This window comes from Crocuta crocuta, unplaced genomic scaffold (assembly GCF_008692635.1).
Source record: "Crocuta crocuta isolate KB4526 unplaced genomic scaffold, BGI_CrCroc_1.0 scaffold131, whole genome shotgun sequence".
Classification (NCBI taxonomy): Eukaryota; Metazoa; Chordata; class Mammalia; order Carnivora; family Hyaenidae; genus Crocuta; species Crocuta crocuta.
This window is the reverse complement of record NW_027528977.1, coordinates 3,969,137-3,974,794: the sequence shown is the minus strand read 5'-3', so window position 1 is coordinate 3,974,794 and position 5,658 is coordinate 3,969,137.

The following is a 5,658-nucleotide window of genomic DNA, read 5'->3' as shown; positions in this document are numbered from 1 at the left end:
GAAATATTAAAGTTTCCCAAGAGTGTATAACAAATGTTAGTCATAATTATTCTTTGCAAGGTAACATTAGGATTGGTTTTCACCACCTTATGCCCTGCTTTTGTGTCTTTTAAGATTTCTACAAATGAAGTCATATTGCTTATTTAATAATTGGATAGACTGAAAATTAATTTCAATAGAATAATACAGATTCTCCATTTTGCTAGGTTTTCAAAATTTGGAAAAAAAATTCACTGGCTCATTTATGAATACATATTGTGTGTATCAGGCATTGTGTTGGGCTGTAAGTATTCAATGATGGGAAAAATGGATATGGCCCAGTACTATGCAAACTTACTACATGGAAATCAAACATACATGGATATTTCCTATTTCTCCCTCATATCTTCTCTTACTTAGTGACTCTTCATCTTTTTTTTTCCATTCCCCTTCTCCTCACCTCCTTTATTTTTTTTTTTTCTTTTTGAGGAACCATCTTTGTCCTCTGCCCCCTGCAAAAGAGAGGAACATGGAGACCCAGGTAGGGATGGGATATGAGGATGAAAGAGAGACAGGGGCCAGCCTACGCATACTGTATCCTTCCTATGATCCAAGAAAGGGTATAAGGACAACAGGAAAGTATTAAAGGTTTTAAGTAGATAAAATTTTTATCTTGCACAGATAATTGTAATTCCAGGGTGAATAATGGATTAGAGGAGGAATAGTTTGGAGGTAGGAAGACAGAGAAGAGACCATTGCTGTGGTCCGGGAAGTGGATGGGAGGGCACAAGGGTGACAACAGAGAAGGAGAGAATAGGACAATTCACTAGAAGTTTTCACGGTTGGGGGTAAGATGGGTTAAGTCTTCCATGACTCTTTCTCTGACCTTAAAAACAGCACCCGCGTGACATAAATGCACCCTGGAGAAAGAAGAACTGGAACAAAGATTTGGACTTTTTTCTGATCCTCATTTTTTCTAACTAGAGATAGTTTGTTTTGTACAACATTTTATTGATAATATAACCATAACGTTATTGTTATTATATTATTGTCCAAATATATTATTTCGCCTTGCTTTTTCTAATACTGCTAAGTCTAGCAATCAATAGCTAAGATGCTTATAGACACATACTATGCTTTTTCCTGTAGTAATATTCTAAAAATTAAATAATTGCAAAATTTTCTCTTCTGCTATTGAACTGCAGATATATTAAACATTTCCTGCTTTTTCTGATAGCCAGTGAGAATTCTAGCACCTAAAACTTGAAGAATAAGATATTTAAATAATTTCCACCTATGTATAAATATATTTGGTATTATCTATGCCTATAATGGTCTTGAATTGGTGGATTTCTCACTGAAAATAGTGAGAACAAAATACTACATTAGACCAGTTAATACAATCTGTATTCAGCCATTTTATTTAATTAGAAATCTTTTGACAAAGCCATGTAATTGACAAGAAATTCTTTTCACGTGGATTTCACCCCAGGCTTGATTTTATTTTCTGCCTTGATTACAATGGTCCTGCAGAACACATAACATCATAGGTCTAAGGTCAGTAATCTATTTTTATTGAATTCCATAAATTTACTATAAAAGTTTTAAAGTAATGAAGAATTAAAAGAAAATATTTAGTTTTTCATATTATTAAATAATGAAATATATGCTTTTGTCTGGAGAGCTCTCACTTTTTTCTTATTAGTTTCCTTTTTAGCTCCCCTCACCATTCCATACTACAATAAACTTTGTCTGGTTTTCCCCCCATGAACTCTAGACTGTTTAACACTTGACACTCAACATTTTCCCCTTCCTGCAAGCAGAGGCAGACTTTGGGGATATTCAATTTTCTACTTGAAATGAGCTGAGCTTTGGAAAAGCTAAAAGGAAACATGCCTTTTGTTCACGATATCTCAGAATGCTGAAAGGGATGGAATGGGCACATGTCAGCCCAAAGACAGAAAGCAGATGGGAAGCCACTTCATGTGCAGTAGCATGTTTAGAAGACAGCTGCTAATGACAAGTGGAAATTAAAAACGACAACAAAAACAACAAAAAAAAGGGGGAAAATCTTCAAAACAAATGAAAACAAAACATAACAAAACAAAACAAAACAAAAAAACCAACCAGACAGTTCTTCAAAACAAGAGAGGAAACTGGAAAAAGAATATTTGGGAAGGAAAAAGCATTTTCTAAAAAAGAAGCTACAAACCCAACTTCTAGAAGTAAGAATATAGCAAAGGGAGGAGATGGAGTGAGATGAAAATTAATATAGGCATAAGAAACAGCAAGTGCAAAGAGCTGAAGAGAAAATGTATCCTGTGATACAGAAAATGAGGAGACAAGTGGACCAAGAAAGGGTAGTGAGGAGGCTGGTGCCAGATCACATACAGCAGGATTTCTCTAACTGTTCATTTAAAAATATATTTCTGGGTGCCTGGGTGGCACAATCAGTTAAGTGTCAGACCAGCTCAGGTCATGATCTTGCAGTTAGTGAGTTTAAGCCTTGCACTGGGCTCTGTGCTGACAGCTCAGAGCTGGAGCCTCCTTCAGATTCCATGTTTCCTTCTCTCTTTTCCCCTCCCACACGCATGCTCTGTCTCTCTGTCTCTCTCCATCTCTCTCTCTCTCTCAAAAATAAATAAACATTAAAACAAAATAAAAAATATATTTCTAATTCATAATGGATGAACACAAGGTCCTAGTGTCTAAAACTCATGCATATTGAGCCACATACAACTCACCATTTCTGGCAACATGAACTGGTTTGTACCTTTGCATCAAAACAATTTCACTGATCACGTATATAGATGTCAGGGCACTGTCAAAAGAGTATAAGCATTTCTAAATACTTACTCTTATGTCACAAACTGACATAATACTTTGCACTTATGTCACAAACTGGCACAACATTTTAAGTCACACTGATGTAAGGAGTTTTGATTTTATTATAGGCCCAATGGGAAGTGACAGAAGAGTTTTCAAAAGCTAAATAAGATGAGAAAATTTGTATTTTGAATCACAAACCACAGCCTGTAAAGAAAACACTGGACAGGGCAATGACAGAAATAAGGAGTGTGGGAGACTATTGGAAGAATGAGGTATAAATGTTAGGCAGTGACTATGAAGATGGAGAGGTGGATTCAAGATACATTTCGGTGTTGGTACTAACAGCGTTAATAGGTTAGATGTGAAAATTGAGATTGAAGGAAGAGTTAAGAATGACATACAGATTCTCTCTGGTGCAGCTGGGTGGATATCACACATGGCAACGGAGAAGACAACCAAAGGAATGGTTTGGTACCGACATGAAGATGGTAGAATTAAGTTTTGCTAAACATAAACTTGTTGCAGGAGAGTCAAATGGATGGAGTCTCAATTGTGTAAAAGTTGATTTCTTTCCAGTTAGAGTAAAGCAAGATTACATACCTGATCCTAGTACTCTTAGCAATGATCACAGCAGTGCTTTTGATGAACTAATGAAGTGGTCTGATAGTAAACAATAATAGGTCCCTGTGCAGTCAACTGTTACCTGTGGGAAGATGACTGGCCTGTAAGCGGAGAGCATTCCTAATATTTATATACCATCTCAAAAACATCCTGTTAGTCTTTTTATGAATCAGTTTCACTTAGATTTTAGGTTAGAAAAAATGGATTCGTAGTTGGAGTTGTTAGAAATATAAATTTACACTTGAATTTAAATGGTAGAAATGAAAAAAAGTCTTGTAAAATACCGCAGCTTATAGGAAAAAGTGCCAAAAGGGAGAAATCGAGACAAGTCAGCAACTTCCTTAGATTTCCAGAGAATAACCTTTGAATTCATACTAATTAGCTTCAAAGGTCCTGGAAAATTTGACCCCAGCCACTGCCCTGTTGAACTCTGCTAAGCACGAATAGCAATTTAAATCTCTGGTTGGCTGGTGAGGACATGACAAGCCATTTGAAGAATTTCTCATTTACTAAGAAATTTCCGTATGGTACACATGACAGCATTAACTCAATGCCTCCAACAAATTCCCTGTTGTATTTTTATTAACCTTTTAAAATATTATCCTTGATGTTACCAAAATAAGATCCATGGTGCCATGTCATTTGGTATATTTTAGGGTGAATTCTTGCTTCTGTTAGGGCTTTACTTTATGAGTTTGTTTTCATTCTGGTAACATGCAAAGTTCATCTTATAAATCTGTCTCTAGCATTATCTTTTCACTCAGATCAGAGGTATAAGCATATTTGTCCAACCTTAAGCTTCAGTGGAAATGAGTACCTAGTACAAATGGTATATCTAATGCCAAAGACAGTAGAAATAATGTCAAGCTATGGTCATTGATTCTTTTATTTTTTAGTTGATATTACTGCAAGAAAAGAAATTTACCTCATTCTCTCTAGTTTCTATTTCCTGGAGAGGTTCTTAGCACATAAAACAAAGATTAGTTGTTTTATTACGAAAAGACCATTGAAATATACCCTTTACTCTGCCGGCCCATGGATTTTTCCAGAATGTTCAGTAGCAGACACACATATATTGAGGATTGCATTTAGTCATGTTGGAGAACTGAAATATTACAAATTCTTGATTTTGAAGACTACGGGTTGACAAAAGGCCAACTACTACTTCAACTTCAAAGATAATGACAACAGCCGGTATTAATTGCTGCTAAGGACATTAGGCATTGCTGCTAAGGACATTCGGCGTATCCCTTATCCCAAGTGAGTCATCTCTTCCTGGTGGGAGCTCTCTCAGGGATATTGCCATGAACAATGTTTTGGATTCTTTATTCTGATTTATCCCAGGAAACACAGTTATAATGATGAGATTTTGATCAGGGCTTGAGCTAGTAGCCTCACTAGCTACTAAGTTCTAATGCCGGTGAGTAATCCACTTAACAATCGAGATAGTATTTTTTACTCTTATCCAGTGGAACAAATTCCCTCCAAATGTATATTGTGGATTCTCTGTGCCTTTGAAAAACCTGGTATACTAAATATAAATATTTCTCTCGGGACAAGATGAGATTTGGCTGAACTGATATCTATGACTATCCAGGGTTTGTACAGCTATTATCCCTAATGCACCAAGTGGTAATAACTCAGTCTGCTCTGTGCTTTCTAAACCAATCCTCAAAGCTACTCCATCAATTTGTGTGTGTGACTAGTGTGAGTTCCTATCGCTTGCTAAAATCCCATGCTTTTCACTGCATGTAGGTCCCAAAGCAGTAGGTACTGTTTAAATCTACAGAAAGATTTAAAGTATTGGTTATCAATACTCCACAGTTGTTATTGCTAAGGAATGAGATTTTTTTATTGTCAGGCTAGTTCTCCTGCAGATCTCAACTAGCAAATTTTGATGGCATTGCTATAGATTTCAGTGCTCTGGGGATTTTTTTTTTCTCTCTCTAATCAACATAACACTCTATAACCCATCACACCTTCAGAATTCCACCTAATGTTTACAATGTGAAAGTGGGCTTTTTATTTTAAAATAGTTCTAGTGGCTTTTTTGATTCTGTGATTAACCTGGTCAGGAAACCTCATAGAAATTAGGATAAGCTCTTACCCCTGAAACTTTACTCCTACTTCTTTATCTTCTCCATAGTAGTAGTTAAGCACATACACTGAGCTATGTAGGCAAATGATTGAATCTTCACTATGTCCAAGGAATTAAACAGATTAAAAAAA